We start from the raw sequence: 16,364 nt of genomic DNA on the forward strand, positions 1-16,364 counted from the left end.
TTTTTCTATTTATTATTGAGAAAACTTTCCCTCATCGATTGTTTTGTTACATTAAGATATATACGTACCCATATATATGTAAGTACATGTCATAGATCAGTCCCCTAGGAAACAGACTTTGAGGTGGAGGTTGCCTATCGGACTTATAGAAGAGAGTTCTAGGGAACAACACCTGTAAGAGAGAGAGGAAAGCAGGGACTGGGTGAAGGAGTGGTTGAACAGTGAAGGAGTTGAAAAGGAAGACTCAGCCAATCCCACAGAAAGCTTTGAAGCTGGGAAAACTCTTCAGAATTGAGACTGTGCCTACCCTTGCGTTGACAAATCGTTGTTTGTGGGCTGCCTCTGGATTGAGAATGTATTCTCTGGTAAAACAACAACCTTCATCCAAAGGCAATTCCTGAGGAAGGCTCTGCTGGGAACCTTTAGCAGTTGAGGCTCCAGACAGCTAAATTAGTGTCTCAGTCTTGAAGGGGAATCAGGGCAGTGCTCTGAAGTACTCAATACAAAAAAGGCAGGTTAAATGCTTGATTCTAAGAAAAAAAAAAAAGAATAAATAGATAAATGCTTAATTCTTTGTACTTACCAGATTTAAGAATTGTGATTTTTAAAAAATATCATAAACTCGTGGATTTTAACATATTTGATGTGTTTGCAATCCATGGCAGTAGTCATTTTTAGTGATTTCCATCTTTTGCCAGGAGAAACTTCCTCAGGTTGGCCTATGAACCCTTTGACATGACCCCTCCACACTCACCAACAGTTTTTGATAGCTTCTTTACTTTCTTGATGACAGAATGTTCAGACTCAACTGCTACAGTTCCTGTCCCAAACCTGTAAATTACCAGGGAGAAATCATGTTTAGAGGCCACAGCAAGTTTAGGAGTGGTGCTCACTGCTCCTGGGTTGGCTATTGCTTAGCTTTTACAGCAGAGATAGCTGGAAATACATAATTTCCTAAAAAGAGAAATGTATCATGAACTCTTCAGTGGTATTTCTAGCTTGAATTTAAGATTACAAGAATTTACTAAACTTTGATTTTATGTTAGTATCTCTTTTCCTTTGGAAATCTTTGTGTTAGGAAGCAGTGGGAAATTAAGAAGGCTTAAAGCTATCAGAAGAGAGGAAGGGAAAAGACAAAATGAAAGCAGGGAAGGAATGTGTGTCATTTTGCAAAACCAACAGTTTTAGTCAAGGAGAAGTTAGGTGTCTTGCCTGATAGCTCCATACATAAGCCAGTTTGAGACTGATTCAAGCCAAAGACCTTCTCAGAAGCCCCCTTGAGTTGTCCTGAAGTTGCCTTTAGCTCTTTATGATACTAAGATCTCCTTCTATGGGCAGAGTTTTATGGTGTTTTTTGAATATACAATGTATACATTAGCATGTTGACTTGCTAGGCATGCACAATTGAACCAAAGTGCCTAATGCAAGCCCCCTGCCCTTGCCCCTTTTCTACTTTTGAAAGCTAGAGTGATTTCTTGAAAGTTTCGGTGTTTTCTTTTTGAACAAAAACCAGATGTCAGCTTTATATATTCTGTTTGCATAGAAGTGGAGAAAAATGCAACCTGCCCTATTATTCCAAATGAAGTTTTAAAATTAATGGCTTTGATTAGTGACTCAATGTTTACTTAACCTTGATTCCCAAATTGAGCCTAAGGAAGGACTTTTCTTACCTTTTGATGATTTGGGCTATAGATTTCCCTATTTTTTTTTTCTCTACTAGTCTTTGTCCTACTTTTTCCTCTAATAGTTCTTGCAACTTTTTGGTCTATACTGGCTCCTTTTCTTGTTTTCTGGCTCAATATATACTAATAAATATGAATTTTAATGACACTGGGAACTTGTAATCAGATATGCCACACAGCATGTGCTCAATCTCCCATTTTGAAACCATCTTCTTAATATCATCAAAAATCAAAATCTGGGGGATCCCTGGGTGGCGCAGCGGTTTGGCGCCTGCCTTTGGCCCAGGGCGCGATCCTGGAGACCCGGGATCGAGTCCCACATCGGGCTCCCGGTGCATGGAGCCTGCTTCTCCCTCTGCCTGTGTCTCTGCCTCTCTCTCTCTCTGTGACTATCATAAATAAAAAAAAAAAAAATCAAAATCTGGTTTCCCTTACATAATACATCAGGTTGTTTCCAATTGTTTAGTGCTACAATTCCTTAATTAAGAAATATATGTAGAAACCTGACAGTTTAGTCCACCTGGCTGTCTTGGTTGGTGGAATGTGCAACTCTTGACCTTGGGGTTATGAGTTTGAGCCCCACGGTGGGTGCAGAGATCACTTAAAAATAAAAAAGAAATAAACTCTAGGAATGCGTCCATTTCTCTAAAAAAAAAGAAATCTGATAGTTTTTTATTATATTTCACTCATACATCTACTTGTATTTAATTTTGCATTTACTTAGGACCTACAATGTGCCATGAAGTGTGCTCTTATGATATGTTGCTGGTCCTCTGGCTCATGTGGGATTCTTTTTTTATTTTTTAAATTTCATTTACTTATTTGAGAGAGAGAGAGAGAGAGAGAAAATGAGCGGGGGAGGGGTAGAGAGAGAAGCAGACTCCCCAGCTCAGCTGGGAGTTAGCCAGGTGGCTCCATCCCAGGACCCTGGGATCATGACCCAAGCTGAAGGCAGACACTTAACTGACTGAGCCACCTAGGCGCCCCATCAAGTTCTGATTCTTGTCCAGGTTGCTTAACAATAGAGAAGTATCTGACCTCAGGGACATTTTTTTTCTTAATGCTTATTTGACTGATGGGTATTTTGGAAGGTAGGAGAAGGAATAGCTGGACTGCAAAGCTCAAGTGATAATTCCTGCATTTTCAGAATCATAGTGCATAAAATATTCTTAATTTAATCTCATATTAGAAGACAGTGACCTTATAGGATATAAGATAGTAATCCTTATAGGATAAGTGGATGTCATTCAGATGAAGCTGTCATATTGGTACTGGGAAATACAGGTCTGGGACAAAGGAGAGAATTCAAGGAAATGCTGCATGGGTCAGAAGGCTGACCAACTGTTTTAATTCTGTCAAATGATAGAACAAATGCACATGTACTTCAGCTGAAGCCAGAATACCTTGAAAAGAATTTCCTGAAAGAGTGAGGATCTTAATGTAGAAGATAGTTTAATAGCCTTCTCTAGACTTTGGGAAGGTTCCTATCTATATAGGCCATAGATTCTTATCAGGAGATAGGTTCAATAGCTAATAGCTTCTCCAAGTACTTTCTAGCCCCAGGAGTCGGTAATTTAGTATACTTAAGTAGGGATCTCCTTGACATTTTTGCATTGAATATCAGAATAAATAGATAATAGCATATCTATATAACTTGCTAACATGTCATTTAGGCCGCTTGAGGGCTGTAGTAAATTGCTCTGCCACTTTTTTAAGTGATTATACAAGTGCTAAGCATCAGTGATAAGATTATTCTGTGTTTTATTATTATTCCTCCCCTCTGGTGCTGAGAAATGAATTGCTTATGAAACAGAAGAGAGGATTGGCTTAATAACTGTAATCAGATATGCCACACAGCAAATGTGAACTTCCCTTTCCCCCATTTTAGCCATCTTTTATCCCAAGAAGAACAACCGAATCTCAGATGTGGGAAAGGGCAGTAGTAATCCTTGAATGTAAACTGTTCACAGGAATTAGACACAAGTGAAACTAAAACAATGGAACAAACTTGTGATTGGTGACTATCTTACATTCTTTCTAAAGAGTCCTAAGGGATGATTAATATTAGTATCAACACACATCTTGCTGTTCTAAACACTTCACTACTAATTTATTCTTATAACAACTCCATGAGGTAGACACTGGTATTATTTCCATTTTATGGATGAAAGAGCTGAAACACAGGGACTAAGTGATTAGCCCATGGTCACATAGAGACGACTAGATAGTATGCTAAACTGCCTCTAATGAAATACTGATTTCCTGACTGTATTTGAGTTAGTTCAATATTATGTTTCTAGGGAAGACTTAATCAGTTTTTGAGAAAACATGCAGTCAGTCCAATTTCAAATTAGGACGAATCTTTGGCTCAATCCTTTAGTCTCTAAAAGTCCCTCAGAGCCTTTACTTGGATAATTAGTTGTGAACAATATCAATTATATCTAAGTGGACAAATTTAATTACTACAGAAGACCAATTGATTTTTTTAATTATCATTGATTGCTCAGTGGTTATCTCAGGGTAAAGATTGGTACTTTCTGAATCTTTCATTTAATTGGTTTATTAAGTAGTCCGAAGGTTGACACCAAAGTTAGAAAGGGGAATTTTCTTCCTGCACCCTTTTTATCTCCATAAAGGGTAAGCATCATTTAAGCCTAAGGCATTCAACAACCAAAACAACAGTAACAACAAAAACAACAATTAATATTATGTTTCTTGTAGATTTTAGGGATCTTCTCACTTTTTGTTTTAGTGGATTTATTAGAGGTAGTGATACTCTAGTTTCCTAATGGTAAAAATAGAACTTGCCATATTAGCTGGAGCACCTCGATGCTGGTATTTTTTAATTCTTAAGTCAAATTCACAGTGAAGCCAGTTAAGATCATAAGGATTATTGGAAATTGATGTGGATTTAGAGAGAGGAGAACTGGATTCTGCATTTCAATCTATCCTTATACCCCTCCTCACCTCAGTAATAGCTGGCTGTATGATTTAATTTTCCTGTCTCAATTACTTATCTTTAAAATTGGGATAATCACATTTGTCTTCTTTATCAAGCCAAGTCTGTGACAGTACATTAAAAAATATTAAATGTATGCTGGGGCACTTTGGGTGGCTCAGTTGGCTGAGGGTCTGACTCTTGGTTTTGGCTCAAGTCATGATCTCGGGGTCCTGGAATCGAGCCCCACAGTGTGCTCCCCATTCAGTGGGGAGTCTACTTAAGATTATCTCTTCCTCTGCCCCACTCCACCCTTTCCTCTCTCTCTCTCAAATAAATAAATAAATCTTTAAAAAATATCAAATGTATGTAAATTTAAGGACCATTAATATTTAGAGATTATCATACTATTTGCATTGTTTTGCTATAGAAATATTGTCTGACACCAATTATGTCAGTTTTCTATTGCTGCACAAGAAACTACCTCAAACCTGTTGGCTTGAAACAACCATTTATTATTTGCCATAAGCCTACAGATTAGCTATGTAGATTGTGCTGGTCTGTGCCAGGCTCAGCTATTCTTGGGCTTGCTTATGCATCTGTGATAAACTGGTGGGTTAGGATGACCCTAGCTGGAATAATTTGGCTCTCATTCACATGATCTCTTATTCTTCAGTAGGCTAGCTCAGAATTATTCTCAGGACAAAGGAACAGGAATGTGTGTGTATAATGCCTCTTGAGAGCTCTGCTAAGTATGGCACCCCATTATGTCAACCACATTCTAGAGGCCAAAGCAAGATGCAGGACAGTTCAGTTCAAGAGGTGGGACAAATAAATGCAACATCATGATGAGAGGAGCTGTATAGACATGTTGTAAGAAGAGGGAAAACTGGAGCCATTTTTGTAATTACTCTATCACACTAATTGCATCACTTATATTCAATTTAAATCCTTAATTTTTTATTTATTTTACTAGGATAGCGATTTTTGACCTTTTCAATTTTATGTCACTGTGTTATATATTTTTTATATAAATACATATATCCACATCCATGGCTTGTTGCCCATATATAAATCTAACATAAGACATTTGAATATAATTGCAATTATTGTGACCAACAGGTAAGAACCTGGGTAATTTATTAGATATATTTGTATTTATTAATTCTTGTTTGTTATATTAGCATTTGCATAAAGAGATAAACAGAAGATCTGGTTAAAATAACTGTTGGAATTCTGAAGCCCATAAGGTTTTGCACTACTGGATTCCCTATCCAGTAAGGGAAGCATACTTCCCTTCATTACTGGTCTTATAAATAGTCAGATTAAATGAAGAATTGAGACAATATAAGTGGAAAATTCAGATCTCTAGCCCTGCCCTCAAGAAATTTTGTTTTGGCTTTGTTTTATTTTGTTTGAGCTAGAATGAGCCTGACTGGATGTCTACATTGATTAAGCCCCCTAAATATGTGTTTAACTCATGATTTCACTTGGATTTAGGCATTTGGTTGTATGATGCCAAACATCTGGATGTTTTTCCTCAGCAGTGCCAAGTATGCATATATGTGGAGGAATGTTCCAACTTTGGCATTTAGTTGGCATTTCTATATATGCTTTTCAATCAGATACACTATGTCACCAGAGCAACTCCAGAAGTTTGGGTCAAACAGATGTATTTCTGATTAAGTTTAATTCTATAAACTGTAAATATAAGCTATCTAAATTACACATAGGCACTTGGCAATATCCTGTAGATTCTAACATTCTCTTTCTTTATGTTGACATCATGTTCAGGAACATTTAAATATATTTCCATAACATTTTCTAAATGACTGTATTATAACTTAATGTTATATTTGGCAAACACAACCTAAAATGCAGTAGCTAATAGTGTAAGCTCATTTCATTTGCATTACCATTGTTAACCACTTTCATGTAGTACTTACCAAATGTGTCAGATTATTACGATCTATTTAATGACTTTAATGGATGAGGTGCATTGTTCTTAAATTCAATTATACCCTTTGCACCTCTAGAATTAAGGTCATGTCAGCATTTCTATTATATAAGTGACTGGATTTAGCAGTTTCTAACTGAGCTGTAAAAATTGGCTTCTAAATTCAATCTTGGTAATAAAGGTCACTGCCTGGGGGCTTTCCCCCCCAAATTTACTATATATATAATTTTATGGTGCATCTCCTGCACCATAAAATAATCTTTTAGGAAAAAATTCCATTACGGTCTTCGTGTGGCAGAAGGAAAAGTCCTTAATTTCCTGTTTGCTTTATAAGACTAGTTTTTCTTCCTTGCTGAGTAACAATCTTTTTAGGCAATTTAGTTTTTAATATGCTCTCCACTACTTGCTGGTTGAACAACGTTGTGCTATGTGCCTCAATTTGCTTATCTGTAAAATGGACTATTAATGTTACCTACCTCATAGAGTTGTAGTGAGGATTAAATGGGATAATACATGCATGTGTTCAGAACAGTACATATTAACTACTCAACGAGGGTTAACTTTTATTACTATTAGATAGGAGATTTAATATGAGTCCATTCAGCATTAGAGAAACATCTGAAAAGAACAGGCTATTGAGGTGAGATTTGGCATTTACTGGGAAGTCTGGAAGAGGCTATTGCTATCAGCTAATTATCACCATGTTGTTAATAAATAGTTTTTTTTTCTTTACAAATGGGTGGCATCTCACTAAGAAATGAGTGAGATCTCCTTGGAGAAGCATGCAGGCAAGGAGGATGAAAGGAACTAAGACCAAGCTCTGAGGAAGAGATGAGGCTGGAAGGATCTGTGGGAGAAAGAGTGAACAGAAAGTGGAGTATAAAGTATAGTACTGTAGAGTACATATTGTGGTTCTGACTCAAACGATTATAAAAATCAGTTGGAGGGCTTGCAAAATGCAGAAGGGCCTGGAATGTCTCACACAGCAGGTATAGGGTAGTGCCTGGTAATTTGCATTTCTAACATTCCCAGGTGATGCTGCTACTACTAGCTGGAGGACGACACTTTGAGAACTACTGTCAGAATGACCACTTCTGCTTGGCTGTGAATAGGCATCAGATAACTGGAGCAGAGTAGGCATAAAGGAGGATTTCTAAAGATTAAAAATGAAAATAAAAATCATTATTTTATTGCTCATCCCCAGATTGCTTAGGAAGAGAACAAGATTGTATTAGGTGGGTTATGATCCTGCAGTGTTGAAGGATTATTGTATGTGTTGCTAATGAAACACCCTAGGTAATTCCCTGCAGCTGTGTATAAAATTACAAGAAGATGGACATATTTTCCTGGATGCATGAAAAAAATCCACCTCTTTAATGTCTTAAAAAAATAATTCATTGACATTTTTCATTTTGCATTGACCAAGTGCTCAATTTGTTCCTGAATAGCCTACAAAGAACTTATCCTCTACGAATGGGAAACAAACTGATCCATTGGTGGAAAAATCTGTTTTTCTTTGACTATACTCAGGGCAAAATCACTGGTTTTTTAGTTGTCATGATCTCCTGTTTTGTCACAGGACAGGTCACTGTGTGAGAAACCACACACAGAGGCATTCTCCTGAGGTGATTACACATGACTCTGTGCAGACACCTCAGCACTGATGTACCATATTGCAAAAGATTCCAAAAAATAAAATAAAATAAATGTGATGGGATTCTAAAGACCTTGGGAAGAATCTAATTAAAATATTTTTGGGGGAGGGGCAAGATGGCGGAAGAGTAGGTTCCCCAAATCACCTGTCCCCACCAAACTACCTAGATAACCTTCAAATCATCCTGAGAATCTACGAATTCGGCCTGAGATTTAAAGAGAGAACAGCTGGAACGCTACAGTAAGAAGAGTTCGTGCTTCTATCAGGTAGGAAGACGGGGAAAAAGAAATAAAGAAACAAAAGGCCTCCAGGGGGAGGGGCCCGCGAGGAGCCGGGCTGAGGCCGGGGCGAGTGTCCCCAGGACAGGAGAGCCCCGACCCGGAGACGCAGGAGCTGCACCGACCTTCCCGGGGGAAAGGGGCTCGCGGGGAGGTGGAGCAGGACCCGGGAGGGCGGGGATGCCCTCGGACTCCCGGGGACACTAACAGACACCTGCGCCCGGGAGATGCGCCGAGCTCCCTAAGGGCTGCAGCGCGCACGGCGGGACCCGGAGCAGCTCGGGGGGGCTCGGGGGCGGCTCCGCGGAGGGGGCTGCGGGGCGGGAGCGGCTCGGGGGGCTCGGGGGCGGCTCCGCGGAGGGGGCTGCGGGGGGGAGCAGCTCGGGGGGCTCGGGGCGGCTCCACGGAGGGGGCTGCGGGGCGGGAGCGCGAATCCAACAGCGCAGGCCCCGGAGCACAGGGCGCCGGGACTCAGCCCAGGATCCGGCCTCCCCCGGGACAGGCAGAGGCCGGGAGGGCCCAGGACAGCAAGGACGCTCCTGCCCCGAGCTGAGCAGATCAGCGGCCCCGCCCGGAGCCTCCAGGCCCTGCAGACCGAGAGCTCCGTGGTGACTGCGGGGGCTGACTCCAGGGCTCCAGAGCTGGCCCCGCCACTGCGGTTGTTCCTCCTGGGCCCTCAGGGGGTGAACAACCCCCCACCGAGCCCTGCACCAGGCAGGGGGCAGAGCAGCTCCCCCAAGTGCTAACGCCTGAAAATCAGCACAACAGGCCCCTCCCTCAGAAGACCAGCTAGACGGACAAGTTCCAGGGGAAGTCAAGGGACTTAAAGTACACAGAATCAGAAGATACTCCCCCGTGGTTTTTTTTTTTTCCTTTTTGATTTGTTTGCTTCTCCCACCCCTTTTTTCCCCTTTCTTTCTTTTTCTTTCTCTTTTTCTTCTCTTTTTTTCTTTTTTCTTTTTTCTTTTTCTCTTTTCTTTCCTTCTTTCTCTCCTCTCTTTTTCTCCTTTTCCCAATACAACTTGTTTTTGGCCACTCTTCACTGAGCAAAATGACTAGAAGGAAAACCTCACCTCAAAAGAAAGAATCAGAAACAGTCCTCTCTCCCACAGAGTTACAAAATCTGGATTACAATTCAATGTCAGAAAGCCAGTTCAGAAGCACTATTATACAGCTACTGGTGGCTCTAGAAAAAAGCATAAAGGACTCAAGAGAATTCATGACTGCAGAATTTAGATCCAATCAGACAGAAATTAAAAATCAATTGAATGAGATGCAATCCAAACTAGAGTCCTAAGGACGAGGGTTAACGAGGTGGAAGAACAAGTGAGTGACATAGAAGACAAGTTGATGGCAAAGAGGGAAACGGAGGAAAAAAAGAGACAAACAATTAAAAGACCATGAAGATAGATTAAGGGAAATAAATGACAGCCTGAGGAAGAAAAACCTACGTGTAATTGGGGTTCCCGAGGGCGCTGAAAGGGACAGAGAGCCAGAATATGTATTTGAACAAATCATAGCTGAAAACTTTCCTAATCTGGGAAGGGAAACAGGCATTCAGATCCAGGAAATAAAGAGATCCCCCCCTAAAATCAATAAAAACCGTTCAACACCTCGACATTTAATAGTGAAGCTTGCAAATTCCAAAGATAAAGAGAAAATCCTTAAAGCAGCAAGAGACAAGAAATCCCTGACTTTTATGGGTAAGAGTATTAGAGTAACAGCAGAACTCTCACAGACACCTGGCAGGCCAGAAAGGGTTGGCAGGATATATTCAGGGTCCTCAATGAGAAGAACATGCAACCAAGAATACTTTATCCAGCAAGGCTCTCCTTCAAAATGGAAGGACAGATAAAGAGCTTCCAAGACAGGCAGGAACTGAAGAATATGTGACCTCCAAACCAGCTCTGCAAGAAATTTTAAGGGGGACTCTTAAAATTCCCTTTTAAGAAGAAGTTCAGTGGAACAATCCACAAAAACAAGAACTGAATAGATATCATGATGACACTAAACTCATACCTTTCAATAGTAACTCTGAACGTGAATGTGCTTAATGACCCCATCAAAAGGCGCAGGGTTTCAGACTGGATAAAAAAGCAGGACCCATCTATTTGCTGTCTACAAGAGACTCATATTAGACAGAAGGACACCTACAGCCTGAAAATAAAAGATTGGAGGACCATTTACCATTCGAATGGTCCTCAAAAGAAAGAAGGGGTAGCCATCCTTATATCAGATAAACTAAATTTACCCCAAAGATTGTAGTGAGAGATGAAGAGGGACACTATCTCATACTTAAATGATCTATCCAACAAGAGGACTTAACAATCCTCAATATATATGCCCCGAATGTGGGAGCTGCCAAATATTTAAATAAATTAATAACCAAAGTGAAGAAATACTTAGATAATAATAAACTTATACTCGGGGACTTCAATCTAGCTCTTTCTATATTCGATAGGTCTTCTAAGCACAACATCTCCAAAGAAACGAGAGCTTTAAATGATACACTGGACCAGATGGATTTCACAGATATTTACAGAACTTTACATCCAAACTCAACTGAATACACATTCTTCTCAAGTGCACATGGAACTTTCTCCAGAATAGACCACATACTGGGTCATAAATCGGGTCTGAACCGATACCAAAAGATTGGGATCATCCCCTGCATATTCTAAGACCATAATGCCTTGAAATTAGAACTAAATCACAACAAGAAGTTTGGAAGGACCTCAAACACGTGGAGGTTAATGACCATCCTGCTAAAAGATGAAAGGGTCACCAGGAAATTAAGGAATAATTAAAAAGATTCATACATACTAATGAGAATGAAGATACAACTGTTCAAATTCTTTGGGATGCAGCAAAAGCAGTCCTAAGGGGAAATACATCGCAATACAAGCATCCATTAAAAAACTGGAAAGAACTCAAATACAAAAGCTAACCTTACACATAAAGGAGCTAGAGAAAAAACAGCAAATAGATCCTACACCCTGCAGAAGAAGAGAGTTAATAAAGATTCGAGCAGAACTCAACCAAATCGAGACCAGAAGAACTGTGGAACAGATCAACAGAACAAGGAGTTGGTTCTTTGAAAGAATTAATAAGATAGATAAACCATTAGCCAGCCTTATTAAAAAGAAGAGAGAGAAGACTCAAATTAATAAAATCATGAATGAGAAAGGAGAGATCACTACCAACACCAAGGAAATACAAACGATTTTAAAAACATATTATGACCAGCTATACGCCAATAAATTAGGCAATCTAGAAGAAATGGACGCATTCCTGGAAAGCCACAAACTACCAAAACTGGAACAGTAGGAAATAGAAAACCTGAACAGGACAATAATCAGGGAGGAAATTGAAGCAGTCATCAAAAACCTCCCAAGACACAAAAGTCCAGGGCCAGATGGTTTTCCAGAGGAATTCTATCAAACGTTTAAAGAAGAAACCATACCTATTCTACTAAATCTGTTTGGAAAGATAGAAAGAGATGGAGTACTTCCAGATTCATTCTATGAGGCCAGCATCACCTTAATTCCAAAACCAGACAAAGACCCCACCAAAAAGGAGAATTACAGACCAATATCCCTGATGAACATGGATGCAAAAATTCTCAACAAGATACTAGCCAATAGGATCCAACAGTACATTAAGAAAATTATTCACCATGACCAAGTAGGATTTATCCCCAGGACACAAGGCTGGTTCAACACTCGTAAAACAATCAATGTGATTCATCATATCAGCAAGAGAAAAACCAAGAACCATGTGATCCTCTCATTAGATGCAGAGAAAGCATTTGAAAAAACACAGCATCCATTCCTGATCAAAACTCTTCAGAGTGTAGGGATAGAGGGAACATTCCTCAGCATCTTAAAAGCCATCTACGAAAAGCCCACAGCAAATATCATTCTCAATGGAGAAGCACTGGGAGCCTTTCCCCTAAGATCAGGAACAAGACAGGGATGTCCACTCTCACCACTGCTATTCAACATAGTACTGGAAGTCCTAGCCTCAGCAATCAGACGACAAAAAGACATTAAAGGCATTCAAATTGGCAAAGAAGAAGTCAAACTCTCCCTCTTCGCCGATGACATGATACTCTACATAGAAAACCCCAAAGCCTCTACCCCAAGATTGCTAGAACTCATACAGCAATTTGGTAGCGTGGCAGGATACAAAATCAATGCCCGGAAATCAGTGGCATTTCTATACACTAACAATGAGACTGAAGAAAGAGAAATTAAGGAGTCAATCCCATTTACAATTGCACCCAAAAGCACAAGATACCTAGGAATAAACCTAACCAAAGAGGTAAAGGATCTATACCCTAAAAACTATAGAACACTTCTGAAAGAAATTGAGGAAGACACAAAGAGATGGAAAAATATTCCATGCTCATGGATTGGCAGAATTAATATTGTGAGAATGTCAATGTTACCCAGGGCAATTGACACGTTTAATGCAATCCCTATCAAAATACCATGGACTTTCTTCAGAGAGTTAGAACAAATTATTTAAAGATTTGTGTGGAATCAGAAAAGACCCCGAATAGCCAGGGGAATTTTACAAAAGAAAACCATATCTGGGGGCATCACAATGCCAGATTTCAGGTTGTACTACAAAGCTGTGGTCATCAAGACAGTGTGGTACTGGCACAAAAACAGACACATAGATCAATGGAACAGAATAGAGAACCCAGAAGTGGACCCTGAACTTTATGGTCAACTAATATTCGATAAAGGAGGAAAGACTATCCATTGGAAGAAAGACAGTCTCTTCAATAAATGGTGCTGGGAAAATTGGACATCCACATGCAGAAGAATGAAACTAGACCACTCTCTTTCACCATACACAAAGATAAACTCAAAATGGATGAAAGTTCTAAATGTGAGACAAGATTCCATCAAAATCCTAGAGGAGAACACAGGCAACACCCTTTTTGATCTCGGCCACAGTCACTTCTTGCAAGATACATCCACGAAGGCAAAAGAAACAAAAGCAAAAATGAAGTATTGGGACTTCATCAAGATAAGAAGCTTTTGCACAGCAAAGGATACAGTCAACAAAACTCAAAGACAACCTACAGAATGAGAGAAGATATTTGCAAATGACGTATCAGATAAAGGGCTAGTTTCCAAGATCTATAAAGAACTTATTAAACTCAACACCAAAGAAACAAACAATCCAGTCATGAAATGGGCAAAAGACATGAACAGAAATCTCACAGAGGAAGACATAGACATGGCCAACATGCACATGAGAAAATGCTCTGCATCACTTGCCATCACGGAAATACAAATCCAAATCACAATGAGATACCACCTCACACCAGTGAGAATGGGGAACATTAACAAGGCAGGAAACCACAAATGTTGGAGAGGATGTGGAGAAAGGGGAACCCTCTTACACTGTTGGTGGGAATGTGAACTGGTGTAGCCACTCTGGAAAACTGTGTGGAGGTTCCTCAAAGAGTTAAAAATAGACCTGCCCTACGACCCAGCAATTGCACTGTTGGGGATTTACCCCAAAGATACAGATGCAATGAAACGCCGGGACACCTGCACCCCGATGATTATAGCAGCAATGTCCACAATAGCCAAACTGTGGAAGGTGCCTCGGTGTCCATCGAAAGATGAATGGATAAAGAAGATGTGGTTTATGTGTACAATGGAATATTCCTCAGCCATTAGAAACGACAAATACCCACCATTTGCTTCAACATGGATGGAACTGGAGGGTATTATGCTGAGTGAAATAAGTCAATCGGAGAAGGACAAACATTATATGTTCTCATTCATTTGGGGAATATAAATAATAGTGTAGGGGAATATAAGGGAAGGGAGAAGAAATGTGTGCGAAATATCAGAAAGGGAGATAGAACATAAAGACTCCTAACTCTGGGAAACGAACTAGGGGTGGTGGAAGGGGAGGAGGGCAGGGGGTGGTGGTGAATGGGTGACGGGCAATGAGGGGGGCACTTGATGGGATGAGCACTGGGTGTTATTCTGTATGTTGGTAAATTGAACACCAATAAAAAATAAATTTATTTAAAATACATATATATATATTAGAAACTTTCATTTCAATGTGTGATGTCTAAACACTGAAAGTTATAATTCTCAATTCAATTAATTGACTAAGTTTTCACTTCTTTTAAAATTTTTTGGACTGTTCTATTTGATCTGATTCAGGATGAAGTTGTTTTTCTCTTTGACATAACACAGATGACATTCATACAACTACAGTCTGTTGTTTTCACTCTGCTATTATACACACAGAATCCCAGAGCTGGAAAGTCCTGCAGAACTAATCCTTATGAGTGCATATTGAATGTTCAATATGCACTGTGTGCATATTGTGAATGAATTTCCTTTCCTTCAAAAGCCTCTGATGGGCAGAATCTAAATAATGCTATTGTTCAGAGCTCTGGCTAGGCAGATATATCAAAGTTAAAGGAATCCAATGGAATAGAGGAAATCAACATAAAACTCTGAAAAAATGAAGACTGAAGAGAAGAACCATTACCCATTTGTTTCAGATATGTAAAAATCTCCAAGCATAGTTTAAGAAAACTACAATATTTATTAACAAAGAATGAGCGCAGTAGATGCCATTCAAAAATCTAGACAACAGGCCATTTATGCCCTGATTTACTATCAAAATATAAATTATTATTATTATTTAAAGATTTTATTTATTTATTCATGAGAGAGACACAGAGAGAGAGAGGCAGAGATACAGGCAGAGGGAGAAGCAGGCTCCCTGCAGGGCCTCGGTCTCCCCAGGTCCTGGGATCATGCCCTGAGCTAAAAGGCAGATGAAAAAAAAAAAAAAAAGGCAGATGAGCTCAACTGCTGAGCCACCCAGGCACACCCCAAAAAGAAATTAGAAATATATCAAATTCTTTTTCAAAATACAATTAATGGTTATAAAGGAATATGCAGCACAGTTGATCAGGAATCTCAAAGCTGGTATGATTTCTGAAAAAAAATCTGGCTTACATGAATTGACCAGAAACCATCGATATTAAGCATACAATGGAGATTTACATTGTTCAGTGATCCATATTATATTAATACCAGTAAGAAATTAAGACAAGTGATGATATGACATCTTAGAAAATCAATACTACTACTCTAGAAAGAAATTCTATTTAACCAAATTACGTAGAGCAGTGGCCAGCATAAATATTAGGAAGCAGTTTTTTTTCTTAAAATTCTACTGTAAGTCTAGTTAAACTTGAAAGGAAAATTCGGTATTAAAATAGAATTATATACAAATGGATGGCAATAAATGCCTTAAATTCACAAATGTGCAGAAGAGTGCCCAGGGAAGTATTTATATAAATTGTGGCCTCTGAAGCTGGGCATGCTGACACTGCCAGTACCACTGTACTGGTAAATTAATCAAGGGGCATGATAATTAAGTTTAATGTTTATTGATCAACAATGAATTGTTACATGTCCTCTCAAAGGCAGGTGAGGTAGAAGATGATACTTTGGCAAATTTATTTATTTATTTTTAAATGGCATTTTATTTTTAATTTTTTAAAAATATTTTATTTACTTATTCATGAGAGAGAGAGTGGCACAGAGACACAGGCAGAGGGAGAAGCAGGCTCCATGCGGGGAGACCGACGTGGGACTCGATCCCGGGACTCCAGGATTGCACCCTGGGCCGAAGGTGGCACTAAACCGCTGAGCCACCAGTGCTACCCACCTTGGCAAATTTAAAGAGAATATGGATTTTACAAAAGGTTGGTGAACTGGCTATGAAGTCTGAAGATGATTTTAATGGTTATACTGAGAGCATATGATACTGTGTGTCTTCTTACTATTAACTG

At 39.4% G+C, this 16,364-nt stretch overlaps 1 long non-coding RNA gene across 10 annotated transcripts in view; it reads left to right on the forward strand.

Moving 5' to 3' along the window:
- Positions 1 to 16,364, forward strand: part of LOC112676176 (uncharacterized) — an 82,764-nt gene that overhangs the window by 33,589 nt on the left and 32,811 nt on the right. For 7 of the 10 annotated variants that reach the window (XR_007407492.1, XR_007407487.1, XR_007407488.1 and 4 more), the window contains 2 exons: positions 8,399 to 8,497; positions 16,099 to 16,277. The exons of 1 other annotated variant lie outside the window; for it this stretch is intronic. This is a non-coding gene — a long non-coding RNA (uncharacterized LOC112676176). The remainder of the gene's footprint in view (positions 1 to 8,398; positions 8,498 to 16,098; positions 16,278 to 16,364) is intronic. 2 more of the 10 variants (XR_007407494.1, XR_007407493.1) reach the window with 2 other exon arrangements.

Source organism: Canis lupus, chromosome 30 (genome assembly GCF_003254725.2).
Source record: "Canis lupus dingo isolate Sandy chromosome 30, ASM325472v2, whole genome shotgun sequence".
Lineage (NCBI taxonomy): Eukaryota > Metazoa > Chordata > Mammalia > Carnivora > Canidae > Canis > Canis lupus.